Here is a 16,102-nt window from a genome sequence, read left to right as displayed (position 1 = left end):
TGTGCTGCGTGTTTTGTAGAGAAAAAAAAAGAATTGGCAGGTTGTTGCGGTGTGCCATCAGACTAATGACTTGGGCAGGGCTGCTTTTTCGCAGTGTAAAATCTGCTGGCCTGCTTGCCAGGCAGACCCATCAGTATGCAGTATATTGATGGATGGACCCATCAAACTGACATTTTTTTTAAGTGTTACATAGTCATGAACCGCTTGGTTATGAGCAGACTTACTGAAAGCTTTTATGACATCGTGAATTTTGACCATTATTTAATTTCACCAATTACAAGTTGCTGAAGTCCTCTAATTGTCATAAGTTTGGTTACTGGCTCCAATGAAACACAGATTATGCCTGAGTGATTACAGCCCATTAATTTAATGACTGCCTTTAATTGGGACCAGGTTCAGATAAGCAAGGAGACTGTAGTTACTGCAAGTTTCGGTGTTCAGAAAATCGCTTCATTATTTCCCGCTGTAGGAAGCACTCCTGGCAGTTACTGTTTGTTTGTAACAAAGATAAAAGTGTGAGCTTTCTTAGTGTTCCTCAATAGCAAATTATCAGCCACGTGTGTGATGTAGCCACAGACAACTCAAGAGTACTGAACAAAACTCACAACATTCACTAAACAGGTTTCAGTGCAGTGAGGTAACTTGAAGAAACTGTATGCTTTTTTTATTATGCTTTTTAGCCTTTTCACAGGGCTGTAATTACATTGTTCTAAATTGGCTGCGCATCTGTGGCAGTTTTCTGCAAACTAGACTCTTGAATTTTGACGTTTACCGTTGGTCATTGTCAACATCCAAATGACATCCATTGCACTGATGACTGCCAACAAGGTAGTAGATCTGTGTGTGCAAAATTGTGTGATCGATTGACGCTTACGAGGCTTCCTTCATTGGTTGATTTGGGCGACGTATTCGAAGTGGTGGGAGTGACTGTGTTTGTAGTGCGCACATAGTGCATGCTGGCATCAATCAGTATGCCTTGCTTTTAGAGCCCTAAAGCTGGCTCCACCTGCTCGAGTGTGTTATGCAGGCAAAGCACGCTTTACAGGGTTGGACGGAGGCGACATGGGTTGTCTCCTCTTATTATTTTTCATTGAGCTCTGGCTTCTGTTGTGAGTTCATTGCTGCCCTTGCGGAAAATAAGCACTTTTAGACGGCCGGTGATGGGTGCTGCTTCATGGTGAAACGTGGGATACATACTGAGGAAATGTATACATAATTATAGATTGGCAGGCGTAGTGTTGTAGCAAATGGCTTTATTAATTGGGAGCATCCTGATTGCAACCTAATAATAATAATTTGTTTTTGGGGAAAGGAAATGGCGCAGTATCTGTCTCATATATATATCGTTGGACACCTGAACCGCGCCGTAAGGGAAGGGACAAGGGAGGGAGTGAAAGAAGGGAAGAAGGAGGTGCCGTAGTGGAGGGCTCCGAAATAATTTCGACCACCTGGGGATCTTTAATGTGCACTGACATCGCACACCACACGGGCGCCTTAGCGTTTTTCCTCCATAAAAACGCAGTCGCCGCGGTCGGGTTCGAACTCGGGAACTCCGGATCAGTAGTCGAGCGCCCTAACCACTGAGCCACCGCAGCGGGTTATGATTGCAACCTAAATCCAGATTTTTTTGTCTGATTTGCTTACAAGCGTTATTCGAGCACATTAAGGATTATTTGTTCAGTCGCTCAGCTTCAAATATTTTGTTTTTTTTAATCATTTCATTATTATTCTTTGTGCATAACACCCACCTGATTCAAAGGTGAAGTTTGATGATGATGATGATGGATTTTTATGCTGCAAGGCCATCTGTGGCCAAAGAACGCCATGGCACATGGTATTTTCGACTGCTCAAGGTGGGGTCAAAGACGCACTTTCCAAGCATTTCACCCCAGATAAGCCGAGCACCAGGGGAAAGCTTGTACCCATTGTATCTCCGGTGGGTACCCGGCGGCACTGGGGATCGAATCCTGCACCTCCCGCATGCAAGGCGGATGCTCAACCATTTGGCCACCGCTGCGGTCAGGCAAAACTTGTTGCTTCTGAGCCTTGAGGCTATTGCAGTTGAGTGCAGTGAGATTGGCATATCACGACGGTCCTTCTTATCCTGCTCGTATTCGTAATTCCATGAGCATGGAGGCCAATGTGGTATGTGGTTCTTGATTTCTCTACAAAAAAGAGGAGGGGCTCGTTCAGGAGCGTGCTACATGCGGAGGTCATGGGCTTGTTCCCCACTTGTGGCATATTGTCTTTTTTTTTTTCTACCTCGTCAAATGACCGTTCTAAACTGCACTCAGTTAGTTTCCCTCTAACAAATAAAGTCCTACTATAACATTCCGCAATGCTTTTACTTGGTTTCAAAGGCTTTTGGCTCGTTTCTTATTGGCCGTGCGCTTTTTGAATGTATAAATGTGAAGTGATAACCAAAGCTGCTATTCTTGATGAGACACATCTTCCCGGAGTGCATGCCTGGTTTCGTGTTCATTCTACCCCCACCCAGGCTGCCGTCATTGCTTGCATAAAAGGATGTTGGTGGGAAAGGATAGTGGAACGAATGTTTGAAGAAAACACGAAAAATTAAGTCTGTTAGCGAGGCAGGGGCTATGTACCAGCGCGGGTAAGCGAAGACTGCTGGTGAGACGGGGGAACGTGACAGCCGGGAGGCGGTCGGAGGGGGGAGGGGGGAAAGGAGAGGACGTGCTGGCGTGCGATTTTGGGGTTGCTGGGCGAACGGCGAGACCGGAAATGAGTCGTTGGTGGGCGGCGAGATTGCTTGGCGGCGGTGTGTTTCGGACCCGGAAGAAGCCGGTTTCCGCGCGGCCGTTTGTTCATTGCACCACCGTAAAAGCCCGAAGCGCGCCATTTTGGTTTATGGTTCTTCCTTCCCTCAAGCCTGCCCGTTCCTCACGCTCGCTTGTGCGCGCGCCTGCCTGTGCCGAGCGAATTCAGCGTCGTTTAGGGCCGCCTGCCTTGGCCTCGCTTCCGCCTCTCTCGCGTCGCGTCTCTGCTGGGGACCGCGCGTTCTCTGGCTTCTCGCCATTGGTCGTCTCCACGGGGGGCTGACGTCACTTCCGTCCTTAGCGGTTTCTTTGCTCCGCCGCGATGAATGGAAGATGTGGGGACTGCTTCCCTTGTCTGGGACGAAAGACGTTTTTAGCATACCGGAGACGTATACCGGTTTACCGGACCCCTCCTGCGCATGCGCAGTGGAATTGTTGGGCTTGGGGGGGGGGGGGGGGCACTGCGTTTGCACAGGAGGGGTCCGGTAAACCGGTATACGTCTCCGGTAGTACTGTCTCCGGTATGCTAAAAACGTCCAGCTGCGCACGCGCAGTGGCTCCCACTCACCCCAAGAATTCCACCGCGCATGCGCAGGAAGGGTCCGGAAACCGGTATACGTCTCCGATATGCTAAAAAGGTCTATTGTGTGTGACTAAGCGACGTCTTTGTGAGTCGCCTTTGTTAGATGTTCATCCGCCACAGTGACGCGATGTGTGTGTGCGCGCCCGTGGTTTCAGCCACTGTGTAGTCTTCTTATTAGTATTGCCATCGTTTTCGTAGACGCCCATATCTACAAAAAAAAGAACACATCGTGGTACAAAGGAAACGCGGGGTCCGAAATTTTGCGGGGCGCAATTATAGTGAGAAAAAAAAGAATATACTAGAAAAAAATTGTGTGCATCGACGGATGCGGAGCACCACAGTGCGCCCGCATCTTTCCGACGGCGCACGCAGGCTGCGAGCGAATACGGCTCCCTCGTAGCCATCGTGCTCTGACTATACTCGTTTCCGGGCATGCGTGGAAGCAAGAACAAATGTTCAGCTTATATTCGCGCACCCAAAACGCCGAGATCGGACGAAAAAGCAAAAAGAAACAACGAGGGAACTAGTGTGCAGTGGTGTATTGTACAGATGAGGCGAAAAAAAAAAAGCGCTGCTATCTCGACTAGTTGCTCGCCGAACAGGCGTGAATGTACGTGAAGTTCCTCTCCGCGTGTCAGTTTCGCGCTGAAGTTTATAGTCAGTCTATAAACTGCGCGCAAGAGAAGCGGGTCATTGAAGTAATGGAACTGCACCTGCTGTCCGTCCGTCGCTCCGCTCGCCGTTCTTCATTTTTTTTTTTTTCCTCAGCGTCATACATTTTTAAAGCCTCCGTGGTATGTCTAGATTTCTTTGTGTTCTCGGCGGGTTGCGTTACTCCTTGACGGTTGGTTACGCACTCTTCAAAGCCGCATCTCCGCGCAGTCTTTTCGTCTCGGAGGAGATTTTCGGGTGTTCTTCGCCCTGACAGCTCTCGGAACCCCCCCCCCCCCCCCCCCCCTCCTTTTCGATATTTTCTTTTTTTTTTGCAGACGGGCTCATTCGCAGCCCTCTGCTATATTCCGTAGGATTCTTTCTAGCCGCAGTAACGAGGCGGAGAATACGTAACTCGGGCGCGAAACAGGGCCGTGGAGCCATGCGGGGAAGAAGTACCGCATAAAATTGGGAGCAAAAAGAAAATGCAAAGAGAGGCGCGAAGAGAAAGGCAGGGCAGAGACGATTGCGAAACTTGAGGAGCGGGCCGCATATATATATACGGCTTTCACAAGACGGGGCTGCCTCACTCAACCGCACTGTGCTGATGAAATATGCAGGATCCGGAAAGTTAAGAACTCGCGCAGGGGGAAAGCGGTCCGCTGCCTCCCGTCTTTTTTTTTTTCTTCTTCCCATATTCCCCGTCTCGTTTCTTCGAAATTTTCCTTTCCATCTGTCCGATAGGTGTAGCGGCGTGCGGAGAGCGCTGAATCCTGCTGCTGACCGGTCTCCGTTGCGACGCTTTACTGGTCGCGTGCGTGCGTGCGTGTTCGAAGGAAAGCACTATGAAGCAGGTCTATGCATAAAAAGTAGACTGACGTACGCTTTTCACTAAAAAAACATAAGGAAAGAGAGAGAGAGAGGTTAGGGCTGGAAGCCAGCAGCCATCGAAACCGGCTCTCCGAGAGCATAGAGGAAGTTTCTATCTTGTTTTTAAATTTTTGGTGTTGGTTATTACAGCCAAGAGTAAACACTTTATGGCTCAAGTTATTATATATATATATATATATATATATATATATATATATATATATATATATATATATATATATATATATATATATATATATATATATATATATATATATATATATATATATATATATATATATATATATATATATATATATATATATATATATATATATAGAGAGAGAGAGAGAGAGAGAGAGAGAGAGACAGCGTCTTGATTGCACGCGCATCTTCTTGCCCTGCCCAGCGAGTTCACCGGATCCGACTGGAGTTGCGTTTAGCCCTCTGGTTGCAAGAGTGCACTTCTTTGTTCATATTTGCGCCCCCCCCCCCCCTCAAGAGACGCGGCGAGCGCTTTGTGAGGGGAAAAAAATCCTTTATTCATTCGTTTTCTTTTTTTTCCCAAAGAATCTGTCTGCACCTTTCCTTGCCCTTCCCGCGAGAGCTTCCTGGCCTGCCCGCACATTTGCTCCCTACGTCCGCGGCTCCAGCTGTGGAGTGCGGGCATTTCACGGGCCGTTAGCATTCTTTGGGAAAATCTCGCGCGGCGGGCGCATATTCATGAACATTGCGGATAGCGCGGGAGGCTCGAGGGGATGTCTTGTGGGTTTTGTCATCCTGCGCCTTTGGTTGGTCGACCGCGGCGCAGCTGTGAATAGCGCTGAATAGCCCCGAGTTCTGTCGTCTTTTGGTGGTCTGCTGTGTACGTTATGCAGTGGCTTCCTGCGCGGGTCCGTTATATGTACGCGTTTCAAGCGCGGTTGCAGGAGATCCGGCGCTTCCGTGTTTCGATGATTCGAGCTGAAGAAAGTAAGAACTGGCTCTGGCTCCACCTTTCTGCGAAACTCGCCGTTTCGGGCAGCGTCCTTTTCGTGGTCCCGAGTGCGCTTTGCGCAGTGATGACTGTTTTCTGTAGTAGAATGCTGAAACTTTTTTTTTCAAACTTTCATATTATTTAAAGGCAGGTCTACGTTTAACGCCTGTCTGCATTTCGCAGTCTGTTGTTGTTGTTTTTTTTCGGCAAAATAGTACTGTTTTAAACAGCGACGCTGCCTTGGGAAGTCGTGTTTCAGATCGCACTGAACACGAGTGCTTTATGCGTGCACACTCGGTGGTCGCAGCGCGTTGCGGCTGGCACGTGCCACTCGCGCGCAGTGCTTGACGCGCGTTGAAGACATACTAGGTGGAGTCCCTAGTCCGGGACCCCATTGGTAGAAGCCGTCGTCCGGGCCCTCTGGACCAAGGCCCGCTGGGCTTGGAGGTCCGAGCAGGGCCGCCTCCCAGCCCTTTCTCGGGTAGGGTGGGGGGTTTGAGGAAAGCGCTGTGTTGAAAGGTTCCCGAGGAGCGGCGCGCGGGTTAAGCGAGAGTAGGGTGCGAGAGAGGATCTTCGACCGGAGTTGGAGAGACACCCGGCCAGAAGGTTTGGCGAGTGGAAGAGACGACTAAAAGAACGAGGCATGGAACAGGCTTCGGCCCCCGCTTCGGCGCTCGTGACGGGATCGTTCCGGCAGTGTCGACAGAGCGAAATGGCCGGGAACAGAATCTGCCCCCCCCCCCCCCTCCGCTTTTCTCTCTCTAGCTGTTCTCCTTTCCGCTCCCTTTGCGTCAAGATGTACAGCGCGGAGGCTAGCGACAACAGCAGCTGCATTCTCTGCAGCCGAATTCAAAGGGCCGAGAGCGGTGATAGAAAGGAAGGAAGAAGAAAAGAAAGGACTGAGTGAGCGCGCGTTTGGACTCTTTACCCTCCTCTCCGCTCCTTCTCTCTCTCTCTCTTTTTGTGCTCTTCACCTGTTTAGTTCGATTCCTTTTCGCTTTCCTCCCGGGCTCGTCGTTTGAGGCGGCGTGTTGGGCTCGTTGGCGTTGGAAGAAAAAAAAAAAAGCGAAGAGGAGTGCCCGATCTGCCGTCTTTGTCTTCTTCTTTTCGCCCGAGCCTTCAATTCGGCCCTGCTCGGGCTCGGCCTGGCTTCCGCCGCGCGGGCCGTGCCGCGGTATCGTAAAAAAGCGTGTCGGCCGAAACGAGCTCGGAAATAAAGCTAGCTCGGCAGCGTCGCGAACGGCGCGCGGCTCTCCTCCGGCCGCGAGCGCTGGCGTCGGCGTCGAAAAGACGCGCCCGGCGAACGACCCATCCGGGGCTTTCTCGTACGGCCGTCTCCTGCCGCGTCTGGCGCGAGCGGGCCCGGCTGTGGGCTGCGCAAACAGCAGCCGTTTGCCGGAGGCAATAAGGCTTTTTTCTCTCGGGATTCTTTTCCGCTTCATCCTCGCCCTTTCCGCTGCCTGGTCGAGAGCGCGTGAGGCACAGAAGTTTTGCGTGCGCACGAGCGCTCGCGCATTTCGTTCGCTCGGACGTGGGCAATTTGGTGAAGCTAGTTGAGGACGGGTATGCAAGCGTCATGGCTGTGCAGTGAATCGCGCGGACCCTCTTTCCTGTGCCTCTTTCATAGCCATTGCGCACTGTAGGAGAGGACGTTGACGCCCGCAGCGCTGGTTTCGTTGAACGTCGTTTGGAAGAAACAAATATCGTTAAAGAAAAGCCTATAGTAAGCCCCATGGGGCCAGGACGCGTCGTCGGTCATGAAATTCGCCCATTGGCTGGAGGGAAATGACGTCATTAGACCGGAGCATTCCCATTGGCTGGAGACAAGTGACGTCACCAGACAGGAACATTCCTATTGGCTAGAGGAAGATGACGTCATTAGACTGGAAGTGACGTCTGTTCTGGTAAAAGCTTCAATAGCTGCTAATGCTGTCGTATTGCCAACAGATAATTGGGTTCAAGAAGTAGTTTGGTTTGGGCTAGTTGGTGCATAGCTTTTTGATGATGTCAGGACGGCGCGAAAACAACAAGGACAAAAGAGGCACACGAACACAATGGCGCCTGTCCTGTTGTGTTCGTGTGCCTCTTTTGTCCTTGTTGTTTTCGCGCCGTCCTGACATCATCAAAAAGATAATTGGGCTTCCCTGTGAATTTGTTCTTCCGACCTCGAGGAACAACGAGCCCTCGTCGCCAGAGCACGGGCAGCGGCTTTTACCAACGGTGTCCCGGACCAGGGACCCGATCAGCCTTCCCTTAATCTAAGCCATTGTGTCCTTAAATAAGCGTTTTCATCATCTGCAGTTTGGTTCCGCAGTGCGTCTGGCTTAGAAGTGCAGTTGAACCTCGTTATAGCGAAGTTGAAGGCGCCCGGCGATTATTTGGTTATAGCCCGTGTTGACCGAGTTTCCAAGGGGAGTCATCATTGTTTCGTTATATCCAATATTTCGTTATAGACTGTTTCGTTGTAACGAGGTTAGACTGTATAAGATTGAGATTGGAACGCAGGTAGTCGCCAACCAAGGCCCAGATGTCGTGCTTGTTCGAACTCCTGGGCATACACCATCATCATCATCAGCAGCAGCAGCCTGACTACACCCATTGCAGGGCAAAGGCCTCTTCCCTAGCTCTCCAATTAACCCCGTCTGTCCCCCGCCAACTGCGGTATCCCTATTCCCGCAAATTTCTTAATCTCCTCCGCCCACCTAAATTTGATATTAAGTAGTTTCGCGGGGATAGGGGGGCCCCGGCTGGCGCGGGACAGGGTTAATTGTAGAGATGTTTTCAATGTTGACGCTGTTTCGTGTTTTCTTATGAAACTCGAAACAGTCATAACCACCACCGTAGATGTAGTGTAGAGTACTGCTTCCACCACCTGCGGAGTGGAACTATATCTAGGCGAGTATTCTTGCTTTGACCTTCATTTTGATAACACTGCATCTGTTTCTTATTTGCAATGCTGCCATCCCATTTCGTTAGTATAGCGAATGAGTGGCAATTTTTTTTTTTACGAAACAATGCACGTTATCTTGTTCTGATACCGGAAGCACGGTCACTGCCGTCTCCGTTTCGGTTATAACTGCGTCACCCTTTGCGTAAAAGGAACAACGCTCGTTTGTGCGTGCGTGTGTGTGTGTGTGTGTGTGTGTGTGTGTGTGTGTGTGTGTGTGTGTGTGTGTGTGTGTGTGTGTGTGTGTGTGTGTGAGAGAGAGAGAGAGAGAGAGAGGGAGAGAGAGAGAGATAGAGAGAGAGAGAGAGATCCTTTATTTCAAAGAGCAGTATTCACCCAGAGAGTGCTGAGGTCAGAACTTTCGCAGCGTGGCTTTCGAGCTGCTCTTTAGCCTCCTCCCGACTTTGCCGTCTCAGCTGGCGGCTTTCGACCTCGCCAGAATGGTAATGATGGATGAATCGCGTTTGTCAGCGCGACCTCCCTTTCCCGTTTTCCTCGCTCGTCCATGCAAATAAGGTACGGAAAAAAAAGAAAACGCGTGACGTCGACGACAGAATATGGACTCGCGGCTTTTCTCTGTGATTTCGCTTTATTTTTTTTCTCGTAACGAAAGGAAATAAAAAAAAAGTTATTAGTCTACGTCAGCGAGAAAGGGCTCTGTTTGTTCTTCCTTTCATAGTTCTGCCAGAGATGTCGCTGCGTTTAACCTCTAATGGTTTCTGCCCGTACGCGCGCTATGCGGGAAATCTGGCGTGCAATCTGTGCATTTGTTTGCCTTTCGGTCGCCCATATGTCTCTGTGCCGCTCCACGCTCGATGGCTCGGCGAGCCGTGTGGCGTCCCCTATCTTCCGTCTGCCTAGCATAAATAATTTTGTACTGAGTGGCTTCAAGCAGAGACGTTACAGCTGACGCAAGCTCTGTATACGCCATGGGCCATCGGACCAATTTATAGATCAAGTCGTTAATGGTTTTCGTATTTGCGTAGGTTACCTGCCTCGCTTTGTTTTGTTTGCACGTTGCCGTCATGGTACCGTGAATCGGCCCGAGTATGTGCTTCGTCGGATGCGGCAAGATTTTTTCTTCACTGCTTCACCCGGGCGGGCTTTGCTGCTGTTTGCGAAATAGCTGACTTCGCCAATGGGCGCTACTTTTGATAACACACGTCTTATGGGGCAGGTTTAACATAGTCACTGTTCTTCCACGCCTTCTGTGGGAAGTTTTCATTCGTCGATGGCGCCCCGAAACTTGCTTGCAGGTTGGGAAAGAATCGGAGTAGATGGTAGAAGTTGCGGCCTTCTATACGACCAGAACAAGCCGTATAGGGCTGAAGTAAATAAAAAAAAAACAAATAAAAGAAAGGGAAAAAGTGGGTGGCCTTCTGTTAGGTGCAGTTATTCTTTCTATCAGAAAGAGAGTAGAGAAGAGACGCAAAAAAAAAAAACAACGAAATTCGGACGTGCGCAAAGCGAAGGCCAACGAGACTCATCGAATGATCGGGCATCGCGCGCAGCGCTCAGTTCTGCGTCTGATCGACAACACGGGGCCCTTGATGCGAACCGGTTTGATCTCCAGTCAACCATTCTTTCTTGGAGGACTAAGTGCGAGATAAACGGGAGGAACGAAAGAAAAAAGGGGAAAAACAAATGTTGCGGAGGTTCTTTAGCCGACGAAAGGCGGGCATTGTTATAAGTACCTTGACGGGTGGAGTGCATGGAGTTCGTTAGACGAAATAAGCTGTTCGTTCTATTGTGCGTGGCTCTCTCCTTCTTGCGTTCCACGCGTGTCGGGATTGATCGTGCTGACTACCGTCCTTGTCGTCTTACACAGCGCACGCAGTACTATAGTATTGTTGTGCAACCCCCCCTAAAAGCGTGCGGATTGCATCGACTGCCCTTGCCAAGTGCTGTCTGCTCCCAACTCGCTTGCTTAAGAATGGCCGACGGGTGCTCGCGACTACAAGGAGGGGGGGGGGGGGAGATAAAAGATTAGGCTCCGGTGGAAGACACACACTCGCGGGGTGAAGTAAAGCCGTGAACAAAGGTTCGCTCTTCGCGGACCGAAAGACGGCCTGTCGTCTGGCGCAGGCCTGCAGCAGTCTGCTGCCGATGCCGTTACTGCCCCTGCTGTTGCTGCGATGAACTCGGGTAGCGAAAAGGGACGGCGAAAAAGCATGTCTCCCGTGTAGCCGATTCGGGAATGTCGCAAGATGTACTCGAGCAGGAGTGTCGCGCCGATAAGGATGAAGATCAAGCGCCAAGTGGCCGGGGCTTGCTGCACTGTACTGCACCCATCGTAACGGTGAAGAGACCCCCCCCCCCCCCCCCCCCCCTCCGCACTCTTCGGCGTCGTAAAAGGAAGCAGCGGTCACTGCTCGCTTTCTTGCGTTTCTTTTTTTTTTCTCTTGTTTTTGTCCGCTTATTTGGCTGTCTGCGCCAGCGAGAAGAGCTGCGTGACGGAGGAGTTCTGAAAAGCTGGAGGCGCCGCCGTATTTAACCCGAAGGAGACGCCGCATTGCCGATCATAATCCGCTGAGGCAACCCGAGCTGGCGCGTCGTGAAGAAGACAAGTCCCTTGCGTTTGTCGTTTATTTCGCGTCCCGCTCTTGCTAAGTTATGGGAAAGACCGAGGACAGATGTGGCCATCCCAGATTGGCGTCGTCGTGTACTATACACACGACAGCCATTGGCGAGGCTCTGAGCGCGCGTGTTTTGCTTTGAACAGTCTATAGATGGCCCATTTGGCTGGTAATGATCATGGGGCACATAATTGTATAGTTATGCCTTAGCCGGTACGGGACGAGGTTAATTGGGAGGGATATGAGAGAGGCATTTGTCCCGCACTGGACGTAGTTGGGCTAATTATTAAAGCTTTTAATGCGACACATGGTTGTAGCAGCGCTCTGTGTCCGATTGTGGGCCCTTGTTATCTTGTAGCGCGTTATTTTGTTCTCTTATCATAACGTCGCTAAATGTGCCGAGAAATCACTCTCCTTTGTTGCGCCTCGGTGAAAGCTGCCTTTGCAATTCTTCTGCTTCGCCCGACGTCGACGCGTCGTAGGTCGGAAAATGAACGCTATGGGGGCGCTGTTCGCACTGTTCGGTGCCCATATCGGGGGTGGGTAAGAATTTGGCGCCTTTCTTTAGGGGCACGTCGCATGTGTTTAACGCATCCCGCTTCAGTCAGAGGGAGCGCACCAGGACGTCGCCTGCCGCTGGAACGTGCTCCCGTTCCTGCGGCGGCGGCTCCAGCGTACTGTCGCATTTTATCGGCCAATCAAAATGAAAACTGGTTGTTGGGGGAACGAAATGGCGCAGTATCTGTCCCACTTATCTCGGTGGACACCCGAACCGCGCCGTAAGGGAAGGGATAAGGGAGCGATTGAGAGAAGAAAGGAAGAAAGAGGTGCCGTAGTGGAGGTCTCCGGGTTAATTTCGACCACCTGGGGATCTTTGACGTGCACTGACATCGCACAGCACACGGGCACCTTTTCGTTTCGCCTCCATCGAAACGCGGCCGTCGTGGTCGGGTTCGAACCCTGGTCCTCCGGATCAGTAGCCGAGGGCCCTAACCACTGAACCACCGCGGCGGTTCATATACGCGTATTTCGGCGTCGCCGGTTTCCGCAGCATCCAAATTTCTTTGCCATGTTTCTCGACGAACTCCTGAAACTGTGAGGTGTGCCTGGTAGCCTTAGGTAGCGGAATGGACTTGTCGGGTCGACATGCTCTCGTGCGTTTATCCCGTCTTTCCTTCCGTCGTCTTGACGTCTTCGTCGCATTCATGAAAGTTGCGTGAGGCCTGCGCCGTGGTGTTTTATATAGTCGCCGGCCGACGCCTATTGGCGCGTCGTGCGGCACGCTCGCGGCGGCGGCGTTCCTAGGACTCCGCGGTGCTGGTAGCGGCGGTCGCGCTGACTGCTCGCGGTGGCTTATCGGAAAAAGGGAGGCGCTCCGGTCGTGGCGGCGGCGGAAGAAGCGTCTCCATGGCAACGAGCGCCGGCCCGCGCCATGGCGGCCAGCGGCGGCGGCGTCGGGGGGCTCTTCGGCGACGGCCGCCCCCGCCACTGTGCCAGCGGTCGTCGTGGAGCGCGCGCGCTAGCGAGGCCCCGCGCGCCTCGTCCCCAAGCTTACGCCGCCGCGTTCCTCTCCTCGGCCGGCTCTGCGGCACGCCGGTGGCGTCGTCGTCGCACCACGCTCTTCTAGGCACCCCGGGGAAAAGTGTTCGGCCCCAACCACGCTTCATCTGTCTCCTCTGGCGAACGCCGTCCCTCGCTTTGCGAGCCGAGCCTTCGTGCGCGGGCGGCCGAAGAAGCCGAACCTTCGCTCCCACTTGAACAAAGCCGGTGTTTTTGGATCGGCGCTGCTGGCTGCTGCTGCTGGTGTTTTGGTGGTCGCCCCCTCGCTGCCTCTTTGGCGTGCCCTCTCTCGTGTGTACGTGTGCCTTCTCTTCTCTGCTGCGTTTGTGGTGCGCGAGTGGTGCGTGGTGGTTCCCTTCCCTGTAGCGGTCATCCGAAACCTCGGGCTGAGCTCTGACTGCCTCCGCACTCTTCTCGTTTATTTTGCTGAGCAGACAAAACAGAACGGGAGGTGGGCGTGTATCCCTCCTCGACGTTCCACCGGCGCGTACGACGACGACGTCGTGTGATGTGGTTCTACCGCTACTCTGAGGACCCGTGCATCGAGCGCCGATTGGAGACGTCGGACCGCGGTGCGTCGCGATCCTGAGTGCTCTTTAATCGCGCTGGTACAAAAAATAAGCTCCCTCCGAGCGCTCTTCTATAGGTTTCTTTGCCGTCTCCCCGTGTAAGCGGTGCCCGCTTCAGCCACCCCTGCTCCGAGGGGAAGCGTGCTTCGCAGGAAAATAGTAGAGCGCGCGCGTGGTTCCGTTTTCACGCGTAGTAGCCGCGTGTGATCTGTGCGGGTGTACGCTGAACGAGCGGAAACGTCGCGTCGACTCGCTCCCGGGTGAGCGTGCCTTTATCGTTCTCGGTGTTGTTCTCGCCCAGGGAATCGTCCGCCGCGTGCCTTTGTTGTTTCTCCTTCGCAACCACCGCTCTTAGACGGCTGCGCTCCCCGCGTGGAATCCCCGCGCGTCGTTGCTTTCAGCGTTTTGCATATACTGTCGCGCCCACCTTGGTCGCCGTCGTCGGTCGAGGGATTCTCCTGCGTGCGCGATCGTTGGTGGTGCGTTGTGTGTGTGTGTGCGTCGAAGGAGAGATAGAGAAAGGCGGCGGGAAAAGGACTCTGGGGGTGCTTCGCTCGTCTTAGCGGCGCCCCGTTTCGTCCGCTGTGCTGCCTGTGCCCACGCGGTGAAAACCGGAAAGCGTGGACGTGCCTGTCACGACGCGCGACTTCGTCGCCGTTCGGCTGGACTTCGGAGGCCGGCTACTGGCCGCGTCGCCGCGAGCCGAAGATCATTTCTGCACTCTCGGTTCTGGCGTTGGTTGGACGTGAGTATCGGGGCGAACATTATGTCTTTTTTCTCTTATTTTTTTTAAAATGCACAAATGCGTTCTGGGGATTGGATTACACACTGGTTGTCCTGCCCTTTCCCTGCTATTGACCGGGTCTACCTGATGATGAAAAATGAATTGGAATGCATTTCTGAGGCACTTGCACCCAGCGTTTCGTGGGTGTAGCTGTAGTCCTTAACGACCCCGTGGTTTTCTCTGAGTCGTCACGCTGGTGGCGTAGTAGGTGAGGGTAATTGCAAGTCACCGTGTAAAGGCCTTTTGTCCTCGAGAGGTCCGTAGCTTGGCTGATGGCGTTGTTTTACGGTGGGATTGTTTTTGAATGCCAGGAAGATTTATTGTAGGAGCGAGAGTGTTTCTCTAACTGACCGGCGCCGGCCTTGAGGTGGTTTCGCCACAGATTGAACGGACATTTAAATCAGTGTCTGCAGAGACAAAATAACGGGTAGTGGGTGTGTGGACCCTGGCAGGTGCTCTCTCTCTCAAAAGAAACTTTTCCTAGCCTTCGTGTCGTGCAAGGGAGAAAACAGAGTTCAGCCGGCGTAACGTGTAAGAGACGCGACAGAGGGAGGTTTTGGGTTGACTCCATCACCGATCGGTTCGTTGTGAAAAACTTCGGAACGCATAAATATTTGTTAACGTTCTATGCCTCGGGAGTTTGGGCTTCCTTAGTCTTCCCGAAGCTCCGTTTACTTGGCTAAAATACGTGAAGGCAAGCGCTTGCAACACTAAGTTTAACGAAGAAAAGCGACCGCCAAAGCGCGCGCGAATAATCGGCGGGCTGTGTGGTGACGCGGCGTAGCGTCAGCGCTCGCGCGCGTCGCTGGTGGATTACACCTTGGGGTCACTGACCCCCGTCCGCGTTTGATTTTTCCGTGCAGCGCAGAGCGGCCCGCGTCATTTTGCTGTCAGCCGGGCCGGCCTGCCGCGAATCGGTCGGCGTCACCCTTGACTTATCTAGAATAACGCACGACACGTGGCTGGCCTTGTGGGGTTTAGGCGACAGACCTAGACTCAAGGGAAAAATTAATTGGGAAAGTAAATATTCGGAAATATAAAATAATATGTGTCTTGCCTGCTTCACCCGGGTGCCACAGGTCGCCAAATAGAAGAATAAAAGAAGCTTGAAAGAAATTCTCTGAATGGAAGCAGCCCAAAAAAAACAACGGACAGAAGAGGAAGTGTTGCGACGCATGTGCTGACTCGCAGCTGGTTTAGTGTGGAAAAACCGCTCGCTTGAAGTAGATGCTCTTGCGCATGACCCAAGGAAGACATGAAAGTACCGGCGTCACATCTCTCTAACACAAAAAAAGATCATAACACTGGAGAAGAGTGAAAAACCGGTGTTTTACACCAAACGTGTGGCGGTATAAAGATCAGGTATCCGTTATATCCAGCCCGATGTTCAATTCGATGTTCTCCGTAATGACCTGTTCTTAATTTTGTTTTTCTATATCTGCACCGTGTTGCGTTCAATTCTGCGATGTATACTGCTTGCTAGGTTCCTGCAAATATTTACAAACGAAAATAACTGTCAATATCTCTTCGCCGTTGACTTGGTTAGTGAGACTGAGGGATGCTTATTTTTGCCTCATATTATTACGGTCATTGGGAGTGTAAAGCATATAAAGAATATTGGGCTTTGTTCAAAGTGTAAGGCGAAAGCAGGCATTTATTAATTCAAGCGACAGACCGGTTTGCTTCGCGGTGCCATTGCATGTGAACATTCTGGTGGAAAGAGCGCAGACGGAAGAGAGATTCTGAGAAAAAAATAATAATGAAATGAAATCGAACAGCGCCTGTATTGCGTTCCTGTCCCTTTGGTCT

At 51.8% G+C, this 16,102-nt stretch overlaps 1 protein-coding gene across 1 annotated transcript in view; it reads left to right on the top strand.

Annotated features, from left to right (window-relative positions):
- Dys (Dystrophin) overlaps positions 1-16,102 on the top strand; it is a 421,748-nt gene that overhangs the window by 147,276 nt on the left and 258,370 nt on the right. The gene's annotated exons all lie outside the window — the stretch shown is intronic.

The sequence above is a fragment of the Amblyomma americanum genome, chromosome 7 (assembly GCF_052857255.1).
Source record: "Amblyomma americanum isolate KBUSLIRL-KWMA chromosome 7, ASM5285725v1, whole genome shotgun sequence".
In the NCBI taxonomy this organism is placed as follows: Eukaryota; Metazoa; Arthropoda; class Arachnida; order Ixodida; family Ixodidae; genus Amblyomma; species Amblyomma americanum.
Note: the sequence above shows the minus strand (reverse complement) of the source record. Positions and strands in the feature narration are given on the sequence as shown.